We start from the raw sequence: 18,591 nt of genomic DNA, 5'->3' as shown, positions 1-18,591 counted from the left end.
TAATTTTTTTTACTATTAAAATTTGTTGCAAGCTGCAATTCAGCGCTTAGAGACAGTTTTTAAGACCAGCTCTGAAGATACATATCTAGCAGTTTCTCAACCTTTGACAGAAATGTTCACAAATTCTTCTGTAAGGTATGTTCCCATTGACTTCTCCTTAGTAACTCATGTAAGTGTGATTATAATTTGTTGTGGGATTGTTTATCATTGCGGCACTGCCAAGGCCAATGTCTCGGCTTGGCACCAGAATCACGAGGCACTCACAGCTTTGTAGGTTCAAACAGCAATTCTTTATTCCCGCTCTCACACCGCCTCCACACAGGTCCAGGGGCAAACACGTTCTGCTGTCTCCCGCACCAACCACCTACTCCACGAGGCTATCTCCAAATCCCATTTTAATCTCACGAGAACTCAACGGGAACAAGCAGCAGGAACACCCTAATCCCAGCAATAATCTTCAACTTCCAACTTCCCTAAAACCCATTATCTTAAACTGGCAACGCCTTAAACTCAAGGAGCCGGTTACTTCCTCAAACCTGATCAGCTCTAAACCCGGATCTGCCTTGGTCCTTGAGCAAGGTCACCTCATTAAAGCATGCATGCAATGTCCCATCAAATGTCCTCTAATCAGCATGGGGTACGCTTGGCAAGGAAATTTCGATGCGTCATTCCTACTTGGTAATGGCCCTCAGCATCTCCCCCCTTCTGATTAATTAAACAACAAGCAATGCGGCTTAGGACCGTGCCTGGTAGGTTGTCCAATTCAACATATGGTTCTTACCCGTCATCGGATGAACTGACCTCTAGGCGTCAGTCCCCTGTCTTAGGTTGAATCCACTGCAATCAGATCAACCCGTCGCTGACTACCGGTCCAGCATTCAGCCATGCTTGTGGATAGGCCTAAGCACCAGTGGGGGGGTGAGGTTCTTGCCTCACCTCTGTTGGCCCCCAAATTTAACCTTGGTGCCAGTGGGGGGGTGAGGTTCTTGCCTCACCTCTGTTGGCCCCCAAATTTTAGACCATCACTAGTAGAAGGGAGGAAGATACAGAAATGCCATGACACCAAGCCAATTGACGGCTCCTTTGGAAAAATTGCATCACTGGTGACACCATCAGCAAAGATGTCAGCATTACCACAATTAACATGGGGTGCGCTGGCAAGGAAATTGCATCACTGGTGACACCATCAGCAAAAATATGCCAGCAGTACCACAATTCGCTGCACCAGACGATAGTTCACAATGCATGCAACTGATATATAGTCCAGGCAAGTTCTGCAGGCAGTTCAAATCGGAGGAGTCTATCAATATGTCCATTTCCTCCCAAAGTAAATCAAGTCCTTGATTGAGCATTACTTGTTGAGTTATATTCATTGATGCATCAGTTTATACAGTTTACTGTGGTAGCTATCATAGAAGCTGTAGTTTGGTTTTCTTAGTCTTCACCGGCACTGGGATGGAGATGGTAATTCTGGTAATGATGTTAAAGAGACATTATCCTGAACAGAATTATTAAATATAATGAAAAGGAAAAGTGAAAGTAAACAAACAGATCTGTTAATCACCTTTAAAAACAATAGTAAGCAAACAGGTCTATTAACCACCCTTGAAAACAATCATTAACAGCTGTTTACCTAATTAGATTAAACCACTTAAATCACGTGAATAAAAAAAAATTCGGATCCATTTTTTCATGAGCGCTCCTCATATAAAAATATGGACATACACACATACTGACATGCAACACAAAACAGTGCAGACATAACATACAACACATAAGACAATAATAACGGCCTTGTAGCTTTACCTAGGTAAAATCTCCATTGCAATGTTTAAAAACTCCACAGTCAAAAAATTAAAAACAGTCAAAAAACAAAACTGATCAGAAAAACATTAACCTAGGTTTGTATGAGCTCAAAAAATAAAATAGAACTTTATGATGTGGGAAAAAGCAATAATAAAATAGATATTGAAAAAAGGCACCGTGGTTAATCACTGTCACAGATGTAAGAATAGCCAAGCTGGAGCTCTGGATATCAGCTGTTATGGATTTCAGTCAAATCATCTTCTTTTTCTGTAGAAATTGTTTTGGTTAACCTCTCTGGAATCCAAATCGGCTGCTGTTCTCCCTGTGGGAACACACAAATGGAACCCCGACTCCAGACAATAACTAGGTCGGGACCTTTCCATTGTCCTGTTAGAATATCTTTCCAAAGTACCTTAGGCTTATGTACATTTTTCGGATACATATGTCTTTCCGCAGCACTAAGTCCTGATGATTCCAAATTTAGAAAGTTTAGAGTAAAAAAAAAAAGGGTTATTTTAAGTTTATCTTTGGAGGATATATACCCCTTTAAGATCCTCTTAAATTTAAGTCTTTCAAAAGCATTTTGCCTTAGTTTTTAGAATTACTTTAGTCCTTTTAATTTTTAGATGTGGTTTTAAACCATAGTTGTCTTAGCCTTTTGTAATTTCTATCTGAAATACCTTTACTTGACATTTTTAACCATTTTCTATCTTATTTCTATCTTCTACTTTTCTTCTAAGGTTTTTATATTTACCCTTAGTTCCTTTTTTCTCTCCTAGTTTTCTTTTTGTTTCCTATTTTGTGGGCTTAAAATTTTTGTCTTTCTACATCTTCTTTATCTTCCTATATCTTTTTTATCTTTCTACATATTCTCTTTTTTTTTACCTTTCTGTACTTCTGTTTTTGAAGTTTTCCACTTCAAATTTTTAATCTTTATCTAAATCTTTTATCTTATTATCTTCCCATTTTAATGGGTTATATTTTTTTTCTCCGTCATGAAGGCATCTTAACCACCTTCAATTTAACCTTTTAAAGCCTTTTGCAATGTACTTAGACATTTTACAACTTTTTACTTTACCACACAAAGATTATCTCATCTCCCTCTTTTTAGTTTAATAAGTACATTTTAATAGTTTGATGAGTAAAGCAATCTTTTTTCCACCATGAAGGTATCTCAACAACCTTCAATTTAACCTTTTAAAGCCTTTTAATTATCACCTATACTGTACTTTTAAATGTACTTTTTCACCACCTACAGCTTCACTCTTTTAAACGAGGCTTAGATTCTGTTTAAATCGCTTAATATTAGTTTACATGGCTGCCCTTCAACCAAAGGCTTTTTTTTTTAACTCCATTAAGAAGTTTTGTCTCAATCTGCCATGTACAAATACCTTTTTTTCTTCTTTCTTCCTTTCTCAAGCTTTTAAAGTAAGTCTAGTTTCCTCAAAATCTTTTTAAATGGCATTTACAACCTTTAAATTTACCACACAGATTATCTCATCTAGAAACATTTATTTAACCTTTAACCTTTTATATTAAAATATATTTCCACATCTTGAACCTTTTTATATCCCTTTTTTAACCGTTAACGCTTTTTATAAATTCACATTCTGAAACAACCCTTATAAAATTACTCCACTTTAATAAGATGAAATATTTTCATGTTTTCTAAGGTACTATTATACTGTAATTGAAACCCAACTGAAACTTCTTATACTCTCTGTATATAAATTACACATGAGAGAATCTTAACACTTAGTAACCTTGTTTAGCAAAGACACAGACCAAAGCAATATTAAACTTTTTTCCATTTACCAATTTATGAAAGCACACATAATGTTTAAATATATTACCTTATGGAACTTAATAAGTAAAGAGTACTTGATTTCATATTTAGTGGTTGATATTTTAACACTTTAGCTTTGTAAATTAATCAGATGTCTGGAAAAACCAAGATCTTAGACAAGTATAGTAAACAGAATTAGCCATCTCTTTCTTGTTGAAGAAAAATCCTTCTACAGGATACCATGATGGTCCCATTGATATACTTAATAACTCATCTTTAAAAAGCCATGGGCTACATTTTTGTACTGTATCAACATATGCCCTAATTTTTCTTGGTCTTACTGGGGTGCCTCCTTCCTCTAACAATCTCTCTTCCTCGGAGGCAAAAAACTTCAAACCTTGAGTCAACCATTTTCCCCAGTTTGCCTGAGAAAGTTCTAGGAACAGGCAACTTGAAATAAAAACAAAATAAATCAAAACAAGAACACGTTGTTTTTTGAAATGGTCACCCATTTTTTTGCTCTCCTTCAGGATCGAGCAAATTCACTTACCCCCAAGCTTCAGACATCCCTCGTACGGACCACCAAAATGCCAAGGCCAATGTCTCGGCTTGGCACCAGAATCACGAGGCACTCACAGCTTTGTAGGTTCAAACAGCAATTCTTTATTCCCGCTCTCACACCGCCTCCACACAGGTCCAGGGGCAAACACGTTCTGCTGTCTCCCGCACCAACCACCTACTCCACGAGGCTATCTCCAAATCCCATTTTAATCTCACGAGAACTCAACAGGAACAAGCAGCAGGAACACCCTAATCCCAGCAATAATCTTCAACTTCCAACTTCCCTAAAACCCATTATCTTAAACTGGCAACGCCTTAAACTCAAGGAGCCGGTTACTTCCTCAAACCTGATCAGCTCTAAAGCCGGATCTGCCTTGGTCCTTGAGCAAGGTCACCTCATTAAAGCATGCATGCAATGTCCCATCAAATGTCCTCTAAGCAGCATGGGGTACTCTTGGCAAGGAAATTTCGATGCGTCATTCCTACTTGGTAATGGCCCTCAGCACGGCACCAAGTGTATAAGTAATGAACTGATAGTTTATATGGATAGAATGTGGGATTTAAAACATAACAGATTTAATATGGTTTAGATTTTCTTATATTAGTAGCTGTTCTCAGTAATTGATAAAAATCTTGGTAAATACATAACTACCCACGAGCAGATGCCTTGGTTTCCATCCAAAACTCACTACTTTTAGTTGATACTGATGTATACTCCCTATACATGAGTTCTACCTAGCCAGGGAGTTCAATGTACATACTGTTTGTGTGAGAGGTAAGAAGAGCTTTGCCATCCACCCTATCTTTTTCCTGTGGACTATCAATCATAAGACTTTCTTATGAAAATAGAACTAAGGATGAAAGGGTGCACCTGCTCCACTATTAAAAGAAATGTTTCTATGCAACAGAGGATGAGAGTAGCAGATCACTTGTTCTTCACTGATACCCTCTCTCTATTGCCCATTCTCTCATCTATAAAGCCAAGCATAGGATAGAACAGAAAGTATTTCCTTCCAGGTCCAGTTCAGTGCCATCAGGATTCTGATTGATCTGTCTAAGGCTACAGAAAATGGGAGAAGAGATTTACATGGGTCCTCCTCCATTTCCACATACTCTTGCTGCTCCTCTGTGTGATCTCTCCAGGAGTGCAGTTGGATCATATTTGTTAGCACAAGGCTTCTAGAGGGTAAGTTCTCTTAAAGTCACACCTAAACTTAGCATAGTACTTCTTCTTTTATTATTATTATTATTATTGGTTGTTCAAAACATTACAAAGCTCCTGACATATCATATTTCATACATTTGATTCAAGTGGGTTATGAAATCCCATTTATACCCCATATACAGATTGCAGAATCACATTGGTTACACATCTACATTTTTACAGTGCTTCTTTTTATATAGCCCAGAGACCAAATCACTCAAAGGCCAATGCATTCAGGGAAAAGGGACACATCCTCCAGTTCTTTTTTTTAATATTTAGTTTTTAGTTGTCATTGGACTCATTACCATTATTTATTTTTATATGGTGCTGAGGATCGAACCCAGGGCCTCACACATGCTAGGTGAGCATTCGCCATGGAGCTACAACTCCAGCGCAATACTCCAGTTTGTGATGAGAGATATATTTGAAAAATTGTAGCCATTTTGAATTTATTATACCTACTCATACTAGAACTAGGAATTTACTTTTCCAGGGTTCACTGGAGACTAATCTGAGTCCAGAAAAAATCCGCTTAGTTGTATTGTTTCCAGACTGGCACAGACACATAGTAGTGTGGCCTGGGAGGGCAATCAACAGAACTGCTTCCTTTACTCAGGTATTGTAGCCATGCAGAGGCAGCTTTTGGATTTCTCTTTCAAGGAGGTTTGCTGCCTAGAATACTAAGGGGTGCAGGTGGCAGCCTCTAGTTGTCAACACCATCAGTCTCTGCCTCAGTTGTAGAGAGCTTTTCCCCCATCATCATGCTTTTTCTGAGCAGCCCACATCCAGTGGTGAGGGAGGTAGGAAGATGATGGCCTGGCCACTAAGGTCCAGCCATTTCCATCTGAGTAAGATAATACTTACCAGTGATGCTTGTTCCAGAACTCTCTACTAGCTTATACATGCTCTGCAAGGTTATGTTGAAATTTCACTTCTACTGCCAAACACAACTTCTTTTCTCTTCCTTTCCTGAGTGCAGATTCCCAATGAACAGATTATACACAGACAGTCACAGACTGTGCTTCCAGAGTATGTGGCCTGTGACACACTTCAGCAACTATTTACCCATATCTAGATAAGCACACATGTATGTGTATATAAACACAAACATGTGCATAAATGCTCAAGGCATGCAATTATACATGTATACATACACACATATATAAAATGCATAGCACATATACACATATATAAAACACTCACAGACATTGGTACAGAGGAATTCTGATAGTATGGAGATCTTGGTAAAAGATGAAACCAGCCTCCACTCATTCATTCCTTCATTCAACAAATACTTATTGAGGATCTAATATGTGCCAGGAAAAATTCATACCAACTCAGTTTCTGAAAATGAATGAGAATGAGAAGATAAAATGAAATTAACTAAGTCCAATTAAGAAAGTTTGGAACCAATACACAACTAACTAATCTCCATCATTTTTGCAGAACAGATTTGTTTCCATTGCTGTTAAGGCTAAAGTGTTTACCATTTCCTAATTACTTAAACATTGTGGAAAGAGTGATTGTAAATGCCCTGTCTGGTTTCAAATTAGAATGTACCCTGAAATACATCAGAAAGATTTTAAATATTTTATAAATGTTCTGGACTCCACATAGGACATACAGTATAGGAAATATCTCCTACAACCACTACTATAATGTAGGGTGAGTTAACATAACCTTTATTTGCTCCTATGTCATTATCTCTGGCAGATACTTATCCTGACCATCCTGTTGTGAGTGCTTGCTTCCCTCATTCATTAGATAAATGCTTACTGAATACTCTAGCATGTGCAAGATATTGGGCTGGGTGTCCAAGTAACAGTGTTATTAGTAAATATTGCTCATCATTGAGAAAACTTTAGTTCATATGAGAGATAGAATTATAATCAGTTAACTATAATACATGTACCAGAATTATGAATATGTACTGTTCATGATGTATTCATGCATATATATATATATATATATATATATATATATATATATATATATATATATATACACACACACACACACACACACACACATATATATGTATAAATATATATTTATACACATGTGTATATACACATATGCTTGTATGTATTCATGCATACATACATACACTCACACTCACACACATATTCTCTCTTACTCTTCACAAGAACACTACAAAGTAGATATCATATTACACAGGGTTTAAGATTCAAAGAAAGTAACCTCCTCAGAGGTAGGTGTGTCACAATTGATTAGACTAAGATAGGTTTCCAAAGTTCCTGCCAAATTCCCAATAACATGAAGCCTTAGGGAGTACTACATATGTTTACATGTGTATGTGTTTACAAGCCTGTGTCTTAAGATTGGGTTATACTGCTTAGTAGTTAGTATCTTCCCATACTCACCAGGATTTCCTCCTCCTATGCTAAATATACATTAGTTTGTAAAAAAATATGCAAGTTATAACCAAAATGAAGTACACATTTAAAACACTTGTGTTCTCTAGAAGTTTGTAATAGACATTAAGTGAGAGAAAACATACAAATGTAAAAAATGTGGCAAAGTTTTTAATGTTAAGCAAACCCTTATTTTGCCTCAGAGAACTCACACTGGAGAGAAACCATACAAATTTAAAAACTGCAGCAAATACTTTAATCAAAGCTCACATCTTACATAACACCAAGGAATTCATAGTGGAAAGACCCAGAGAAATGTAAAGAATGTGGCAAAGCTTTTAATGTTATGCCAACTTCTATTGGGTACCAGATAATTCACACTGGATATAAATCATACTAATGCAAAGAATGTGGCAAAGCATTCACTGTTCAGAACAGCCTTGTTGTGTAACAGAGAACTAACACTGGAGAAAATCCATATAAATGTAAAGAATCTGGCAAACATTTTAATGAAATCTCAAACTATATAATTCACTAGAGAATTTATACTGGAGAAAAGCCATACAAATATAAATATTTTGGAAAAAAATTTACTCAGTGGTAATATCTTTGTCAACATCAGCGAATTCACACTGAAGAGTAGTGATACAAATGTAAAGAATGTGGCAAAGCTTTTAATCACAGACCATGCCTTAGTAAATATCAGAGAATTCATATTGGAGAGAACCCACAGAAATGTAAAAAATATGGCAAAGGTTTTAATCAATATCACATTTTATGCAACACCAGAGAATACATACTGGAGAGAAACCATACAAATATAAAGAATGTGGCATAGCTTTTAATGTTAGGCACACAGTTATTGTGCACCAGAGAACTCACACTGGAGAGAAACAATACAAATATAAAAAATGTAGTAAAGCTTTTAGTGTTATGCAAAGCCTTGTTCTTCACAATAGAATTCATAATGGAGATAAACTGTACAAATGTAAAGAATTGAGCTTAAATCAGAATTAAATTAGACCATTGTGCTATCTTTCAGATGTCTTTTAGTAAATTTCAGGCTTCATGAGAAGATGGTTGGAAGGGAAGATGTCAAAAATCCCTTTTCATTGCCCTCCCCCTTTTTAATTTTCTGTTTTCTTTTTTAAAGTTAGTATTTTGAGGCTAGAGTTTTAGCTCAGTGGTAGAGTGCTTGCTTGCCCAGCATGTGTGAGGCACTGGGTTCAATCCTCAGCACCACATAAAAACAAATTAGTAAAATAAACGTATTATGTCCATCTACAACTTAAAAAAAAGCTATTTTTTAAAATAAATAAAGTCAACATTTTAACTTACAGATAACAAAGATAGTACATATAAATGGGGTAACATGTTTTGATACATGTATATATTGTGTTATATTTAAATCCAGTTAACATTTTCTACTCACATATCATTTCTTATGTTTAAAAACTTACAAATTTTTTTCTTTTTTCTTTTGAAATGTAGGATGCATTTATTTATCCCCCCACCTACCCCTACTGGCTCCAAACCCTGGTAACTAACCATTCTACTTTCAACTTCTATGAAATCAACTTTTTGTATTCCACATGAATAAGATTTTGTGGGTCTTGTCTCTGTGCCTGGCTTACTTCATTAATATAATGATCTTGTTCCATCATGTTGTTGCAAAGGATAGGATTTCTTTATTTTTATGACTGAGTAGTATTCCATTATGTATATATAACACTTTTTTTAATCCACTTATCAGTTGATGGACTCTTAGGTTTCCATTTCTTGGCTAATAGGAATAGTACTGCTATGAATATGGGAGTGCAGGTGTCTCAGCAGCTTACTGATTTCCTTTCCTTTGGCCATATATCCTGGAGTGGAATTGTTGGATCATATCGTAGTTCAATTTTTAATCTTTTGAGGAACCTCCACACTGCTTTCCATAATGGCTATCTTTGTTGCCCTTTAAATCATATCTAGACCTATCGCCAAACCAAACTTGATTTAGAATTGGTTGTGGCATATTAGTTTAGAAGAGAATATATACTCATCTCTCTCTCACTTCTCAGCCCTTTATCTTCTGATTCTCTTCTCTAAAATCTGCAAGGTGCTAGAAAAGGAATAATAATTTATTTAAAGAAGTATAGATCTCTTTTGTAAATTTTTTAAATTGTAGATGGACACTATATCTTTGTTTTATTTTATTTTTTTATGTGGTACTGATGATCGAGCCCAGTGCCTCACACATGTGAGGCAAGTGTTCAGCCACTGAGCTAAAATCCCAGTCCCTATAGATCTGTTATAAATAAAAATTCTTGATTTTAGTAACTGACAGTTAAAATTATCTTGGGATTTATAGCATTTTTTTCCCTGCAAAAAACCATAGGCAAGATTGCAACATGCTTGGAATTGTGAAGTGCAGCTTTACAGGTAAATGAATCTTTTAAATGAATTATTGTAAATTGTTCTGATAAGATATTAGACATTCATGCCCAAAGCAATATTATCTCAGAAGGGTTTTATAACAATTGGAATTGATCAGTTGAACTCACACTTAAATTATTTAGTTCATACTTTGTACACTGTAGAAATAAAAGATATGATTTTAATCTTTTCTGTTTATATTAGCTTGAATATTCCAAAAATCAGTTTGGAACTTTTCATTTTCTACCTTTAAAGCAAGAAATATATTTATTTTAAATATTTGATTCTTGCCACTTAAAAGACATATGGTGCAGTGAAATCTTTGTAATGAAAAGATATAATATGCATATTTTAAATTTAGTCCACACAGTCCCAGGAAGAATTTAAACTGGAGGACCTGAAGAAGCTAGAACCAAGTAAGTTTTGTTTTATATTTTTTAGTGATATTCCTTTAGGAAGAGAGTTTTATCTGTTGTGAATATTAAGAGTGTTTAGCATGGAAAGTGATTGGATTTATTTCTCTTAATTTTTGGTGGTTTTAAAATTCCTACAATATTTGCATTTTTAATTACTATTTGGATTTAATCTTTATTATAGCATATATATGCTGTACTTCATCTAAATATCCAAATTAACCTTTAATTTGTCTTAATGGCTTTAATAAGATTATGATTATTTTGTTAAACATTTTCAGTAGAGTCCAGTAGAGATTATAAGGTTACAGTCATTAATGCCCATTCATATTACATGTTATTGAAAACTACAGTCTGATTGTTGGGAATGCATTACAAAGTGTTTTTTTTTGTTGCCTCCATTTTTTCACTTCTTCAAAACTTTTCAAAAGTAAAAAATTCCTTCAGTGATCTTGTTGGTTAGGATATTCTCAAATAAAGCCTTTCTGCTGTTTCAAATGATTGCTCTCTTAGAACTGTTTGCAGTATGGGCAAAGGCACAGTGTGAATAACTGAACGAATGTAAGTTAGTGTAGCCTTTTTTAAATTTTTTTTTAGTTGTAGACAGATACAATACCTTTATTTTATTTATTTGTTTTTATGTGGTGTTGAGGATCGAATCCAGTGCCTCACACATGCAATGCAAATGCTCTACCAACTGAACTATAACCCAGCTCCTGTACTCTTTTTTTATTGAGAGAAGATTGCACATCTCAGTGCATTTGTGTGACTAGGGAACAGTATATTTTAAGTAAGATTTTTAAGTAGGGAATTATAAAATCAAAACATTTTCAAACAGAAAGGAGTCTCAGACTTGTGGTCACATTCTCTATTGAGGAAAGAAATGAAATGATTTGTTTGTCCTGTTTCACTTCAATCCCCAGTAACTGAGCAGGGCCTAAATCTCAGAACATTTGTCAGTCTATCTCAGTTCACACTAGTGCAATCCTTTTAATGTAAACATGCTTTGAGTAAGAGGTAAAATATTAATTTAAGAACTAAAGAGAGCCTTGAACAGTGTCGCATGCCTGTAATCACAGCCGCTCAGGAGGCTGAAGCAGGATATCAAATTCAAAGCCAACCCTAGCAAAGCAAGGCACTAAGCAACTTAGTGAGACCCTGTCTCTAAATAAAATATGAAATAGGGCTGGGGATGTGATTCAGTAGTCAAGTGCCCCTGAGTTCAATCCCAGTACCCCCTGCCAAAAAAGAACTAAATAGAATGTTCCTATAAATTCCACAAACTTCCAATATCTAATTCATTTATAGCAATTCTAACAAAGACATATATTATTGAGATAGCTGAAATGGGATTGTATTGCAGATCCAGGGTAGAAAAAGGATTCTCAGAGTATACTGAAGGGGATCTGATTTTCTGTTGTTTGGGTTGGAAAAGAGAAGTTAACAACAACAACAACAGACAACAACAAAGGAATGCATAGCAGATTTGTTGTGATTCTGGTGGCTTTTCCACAGTTTTAGATGATCATATTTCATTTCTTCAGAACACCATCCTTCTGAATATGGCAAGAATTCTGATGAACTCTGTCATTTTAATAGTTTTGGTTACTTTATGTAATCCAGATCATAAAGTTTTTTTTCTTTGTGGTTCTGGGGATCAAACCCATGACCTCACACATGCTAGGCAAGCGTTTTACCACTGAGCTACATCTCCAGCCCTAGATCATAAGAGTTGGAGATGTTATAAGAGACACAACTTATATTCAGAAATAGTTCTTATGCCTATATCCAATGTATATAAGGATACTAATCAATGTAATATTTCTCACAAATTTTGGGGTTTTTTTGACCCTAAAACTTTATTTTTCCAAAGCATTAATAAATACTTTGTATAAGATTGAGATATAATTTATATAAAGCAAAATTCACCAATTTAACATATCATATTCATTTTTTAGTAAATTGAAAGAGTTATGCAGACATGACCACAATCAATTTTAGGACATTTTCATCACCACAAGAGGAAACCCTATTCCCATGAGCAGTCATTCACTTCTTGCCATCCCCCTAAAATCCCTTCCAATTCCCAGCCCTAGGAAACCATTAGTTTGATTTCTGTCTATAAATTGTCCTATTATAGACATTTTATTTAAATGGACTCCTGTGATATATGATCTTTTATGACTGACTATATATAAGATTATTTTGAGAAAAACACATTGATGGCTTTAAATAAAAGATTGCAAAAGTTGTTTATACGGTGGTTCTACGAAAATTATGTTTGTGTGTGAGTGTGTGTGTGTGTGTGTGTGTGTGTGTGTGTGAGAGAGAGAGAGAGAGAGAGAGAGAGAGAGAGAGAGAGAGAGAGAGAGAGAGACAGAGACAGAGATGAAGATGATGCTGGGGATTGAACCAAGGGCTTTGGGCATGTTAGAGAAGTGCTTTACCTGTAAACTAAGTCACCAGCCCTCAGTTTTTTATGATAAAAATAATTATGATTTTGGCTTCTTATTCAGCCACTATTTCCTATTAGTTGTTTGTTTCCAAACAGAATTTAAGAATTTTATAGATACACAGAGTGGCTGTAAAGACTGTGGATGTTTATTTCATATATTTATTACCTCTTCTCTTCCTCTGAGCATGCTCAAGTACTTCTATTGCCTCACATGATCTTTCATTAATTGCCCCCCCCTTTTTAGAATAGCATCTATATGCTAAGCACTTGAATCCTCTCAGTAACATTTTGCTAAGGACAACACCGACACTAGCTTGTAAATCCCAGAAATGAGGTCACCTGGACCGGTTCTTTCACTATGCTGTTATTAATACCTGTAGTGGTGCTGTACTACATCATTCCTAAGTACATCTCTCCAGTTCAAATTCCAAAGAAATTATTGACCCATGTATTAATCAAAGATCAGGTTAAAATCTATTACTTTTTTGGCTTTTTAAAAAAAGATTTGGAGTAGAAATAGAAAGAGTACTTTGAACATTCACTTTATTATACTTTATATAATGTTTTTCATTTGTACTTTTCCCTTCTTGATAGTTATCTTTTTAGATGATTTTAATTTGCTGTTGCTTCTCAAAGAAACATAAATGGGTATTCTGTATTTCAGTAGGGTAGACTCTGTAATTTGGAATTTATCCAAGCAGGGCACTTGTTGTGAGTTAATTATTGAGTTGGAATTAAATATTTTTTACAAATTGGTATTTAGTAATATTTCAGATTAAGCATACTTATTCAAGCTTGCTCTTTAAAAAGTTAAGTCTCTTCTAAGAAAAAATAGTGAATTCTAACTTTTAATATGTTGAACTTAACTGGTTTCCTTTCTTTAAAAAAAAAGTTGTTTTTTTTTTAATTTAATTTTGTGCCTATGTGTGGTGCTGGGGATCGAACCCAGGGCATTGCCCATATAAGGCAAATGCTCTGCCACTGAGCTACATCCCTAGTTCTTGGCTGGTTTATTAGGCTGATGTATTCTTTACTTCAACATTTTGAAATCTTTTAAATTCTTTCTGAAAATACTAAAACTATGATTGTAAAAGTCTGAGCCATTTTTTCTTATGTTAATTGCAGTAATATACTGCTGCTTACTCAAGCATATCTCCCCACCACCACCCTGCAAAATTCCCTTCTATTAAGCCATACTTCAAGGCTTCACAGAAATCCCACCTCTCCCTGAAAGCTTTCTTTGCTGTCTCTATAGCGGCATAATTAAACTCTGCCTCCTCTCCTGTATAGAATCATTTTAACTATCCATTGTCAGACTCTCACATGTGTTATTTTCACTTGTATTTGTTTAAGTCCTCAAAGAGATAATGAATGGACTCTTCCCCCACCCCAGAGCCTTTAAGTGTAGTATGAACTTGGCAAGATTGTGTTGAGTTAAATAGATTTGAATGTTTTGAAGGAATCTTTTCCTATATTTTAAAAATAACCTTTCAAAATTAAGGCAGCTACCCATTTTTCCTACCACAAAATGAAGCACGTCAGTCACAAAAGCAGAATGCATTTTGATATTTGCCTGTGTATCATCTTTTGAGGGTTAGCTTCAGGAGGTTGGTAGGTCCGTGCTCCAAGAGAAAGGCTGAGAGTGCTAAATTTTCCATGGTGGAGTAGCATCAGATGTCTGCCATGTAGTGATCCAAAGTATGTAATTCCTACCAAATCAGTCAATGAATCTCCAACCCATGACATGCTTCATACTTGTGATAATATCTTTTGTAAAATTCAAGCTCCTCTTCAGATCCTCCTAAAACATCATTGCTAGTATTGGTAGAAAGAAAACTCTATGTAAAGTTTAAGCTATTTTAAAAGAACAATAGAATCTGTTATTCCATAGTTGTTGAAAATGTAAACCTATACTACAGTTATAGAAAGTAAAACAGAATTTGTTTTAAAGCTATTTAAATTTGTTCTAAAGCTATTCACATAAATTAAATGTTTGATAATACTTTAACTTGTAAAAATAATATAACAAAGCTATTATTCTAAAGCAAATACTTCCTCTTCAGAGCTTTGATAGCAAAGGAAAGAAAATAGTATTTAATTATTCTGATACAATACAAATGCAAGATAACCACTGAGCCACATCCCCAGCCCTATTTTGTATTTTATTTAGAGACAGGGTCTCACTGAGTTGCTTTTGCCTCACTTTTGCTGAGGCTGCCTTTGAATTCTTAATCCTCCTAAGCCTCTGGGATTACAGGTGTGCACTACTACACTCAGCCAAGATATTCTTAATAACCAAGATATTTTTCAACTTTTTTGTTTGTTTGTTTTTGACATACTGGGGATTGAACCCAGGGGTGCTCTACCACTGAGCTATATTTCCAGTCTTTTTTATTTTTATTTTTTAAAACTATTTTAGTTGTAGATGGACATAATGCCTTTATTTTATTTATTCATTTCATGTAGTGCTAAGGATCGAACCCAGTGCCACATGTGCAAGGCAAGCACTCTACCACTGAACTACAACCCCAGCCCTTTTATTGTTTTATTTTTATTTTGAGATAGGGTCTCCCTACATTGCTTAGGCAGATGAACTTCTAGTCCTCCTGACTCAGGCTTTTGGTACCTGGGATTACAGACACATGCCACCATAACAGGATCAACTTTTAAAAATTATTGTTATAAATATTTTTAATGGTTGATTTTTTTGCCCATTTTATTAAACTCTTATTACAATATGATCATTTCTGTGTTTTTGTTTCTGATATGAGTGAGACATGATCTTTTTGTTACCTGCTCCCCATTCTTGGTATCTATTCCATTGTTGTGTAAGTGATCAATATTTATTAATATTACTTATTTATATTGAGTTGATTTAATAGTTTAGTAACAATGATCATGCAGAAGTATAGAAAAGATGTTCTTGTATTAAAAAATAAACAGTACTTCTTAGTGAGATAAGAAATATTAGCATTCTAGTCAACTAGATCAAGAAGGTCATGGAGAGAGTGAATGTCCATTTTAGATTTTCCCTTGCCGTTTTGTATACATTTATTTCGGCTGTAATTCTCTCAATAGCCTGTAAGGGAAGTAGCATTCTCATTTTAGAACTGGGGATATTAAAGTATTTACGTAAAAGTTCAAGTTATTGTTGTAATTGTAGGGCTAGGTTTTGATTTAAACCTTCTACTTTGATCTCCTGCTGCTTCTCCTTTGCTTGTCAGAATTAAGTTCCCACAGTCCTTTTTGTGCCTTGAATAAGGCAAACTGTTTCCTACTTGGAACCTTTGTTGTTGCTCCAGCCTGTTCTCTAATACCTGGGAAGCCTTATGCTAGAGCCACTTGTGGATGATTCCTCTCATCTCAGGTCTTGGCTCAAATTTCTTCTTACAGTTTAGTTTTGAAAGGCACCCTGTCTACCTTAACTACTCTACCAAGTTCTCTCTGCTTTTACACAGCATCCTGTTTGTATCCTTCATACCACTAATCATATCTTACATTATCTTGTTTATTTGTTGTCATATTTATTGTCTACTTTTCCTCAGTAAGGTCGAAGGTCCAAATATGAGTTCTTGATTACTGTGTATCTTTACAACCTAAAACAGTGATTGGAACATTGTGAGTACTCGGTATGCATTTATTGAGAAGAAGAAAGAGATAAAGGATGAGGAAGAGCTAAAGGGAGAGAGAATAAGAGTGAGTAATGAGAATCTAGGTACAAGTTTCCAACTTCTTTCTCACTGGTGATTGACTCCTATTGGAGTTATGTAATTACAACCTGTCCTTTTTGAATTTCCATATATAGGAATCCAATATGCCATACTCCTTTTAACTCAAATCTGCAAGACTCCAAAATTAAAGTCTGAGTAATTAGAGTAAAAAACATGGGTTGCCCAATTAATAATGCTAAATATTCACCTTGAAATAATTGAGGTAGTCACTAGGAACCCATAAATTGGGGAATGAAACAATAAATTTCATAAAATACTTTTCCAGATACAGATAGAATTGTAGAACATCTGTCTGTAGGCTTACATGCCAGAAAGTAATCAACCAGGACACAAGAGGTGATAACATTATGTTGTTTGATGACTTCCCTGAGGTAGTCTGTGTGTGTGTATGTGTATGTGTGTGTACACATGTGTAAATATATATGCATGTATATATGTGTGTACACATATACAATAAATTTCATCATAAAAGGAATATTAGAATTATAACCTTGCTGCTACAAACCTTACCAGTGTGATAAGTATTGAGGGAAATCTACTTAGGATAAAGAATAAGATGTGATTATCTATTTATCTTTAATTAGTCATCTTCAGTATCAATCTTTTAATTAAAATACTTCAGGAGAAGAGGTATTCTCTTTCACTGGTACCCTATATCACCTAGGACCTTGTACATTGGAGAACTATTTTATGGTTCATTTTCTATGAGGGCTCTGAGACTTTCCTTGGAGATCTTACAGTACTCTGAAAATACTGGTACCTGCAGTCCACTATGGACATTTTTATTTTGCTATAACACTCAGTAGTCAATTGCAGAGTCTTGAAATGATAGTGAAGCTCAGAATTTAAAATAAATATATTAATGTGTGGTTAATATACTATAAAGTATGATTAAAAGTATCAATTTAAGATATAACATATAAGACTAACTAATATATAAGACTTACATAACATGTAAGACTAAGATATAAGACTAATGTTGGTCTATGTCTTTATTCTAGTCCTAAAGAATATTCTCACGTATAATAAAGAATTTCCATTTGATGTTCAGCCTGTCCCATTAAGGTAAATAAATAAGCATCCATATTTTGTCTTCTGATTTTATTATCTATTTTATGCCTGTTTTTTAAATATTTCTGGATTTTTTCCCTATCAAATTTGGTATTGGTGATATGGCTGATATCATTGGTAGCAATAAGATGATTGACATTGACATTTATATCAACATTAACCTAATAATCAGCATCTTATCTGGGAAGTTAGTGGCTATGAGCGTTAGCTGGTGTATTAAGTGAAGTAGCTCACTAATTTTTCTTTCCTTTTTCATATAGGAGCATTTTAGCCCCTGGTGTGGAAGAGCATTTGGAATTTCATTTATTTATTTATTTATATATTTATTTTTGCGTGGCGCTGAGGGTCGAACCCAGTGCCTCACGCGTACTGGGCAAATGCTCTACTATTGGGCCATGAACCCAGCTGGCCAAAAGCTTTTTTATTAGAGTATTTTTGTCTGTAAGGAGTAAGTTTTGAAAGTAGTTTAGACAATATGCCAAGTTCTTGGGTAGTCTCTGTCTTTGGTTAAAAAACAAACACTGAAGGTTTAATTTTTTGTATTTTCACATAATAAAAATTACCTACGCATGCTGTAACTTGGAATATTACTATAGTACAAGTAGGGAACTTCCAAATTTCTGCTTCTCAAAATATTTTGTATTACAGGAGAAATTCCACGAGGATTTCGATTTCATTGTCAGGCTGCAAGTAAGTATCAAGGAGTGGGAGAATGTAGTAATTGATATGTGCTGCCTGGTTAGATTTTACCTTTAGCTGGGAAGATGGACT

Source organism: Ictidomys tridecemlineatus, chromosome 16, assembly GCF_052094955.1.
Source record: "Ictidomys tridecemlineatus isolate mIctTri1 chromosome 16, mIctTri1.hap1, whole genome shotgun sequence".
NCBI classification, from domain to species: domain Eukaryota; kingdom Metazoa; phylum Chordata; class Mammalia; order Rodentia; family Sciuridae; genus Ictidomys; species Ictidomys tridecemlineatus.
Note: the sequence above shows the minus strand (reverse complement) of the source record.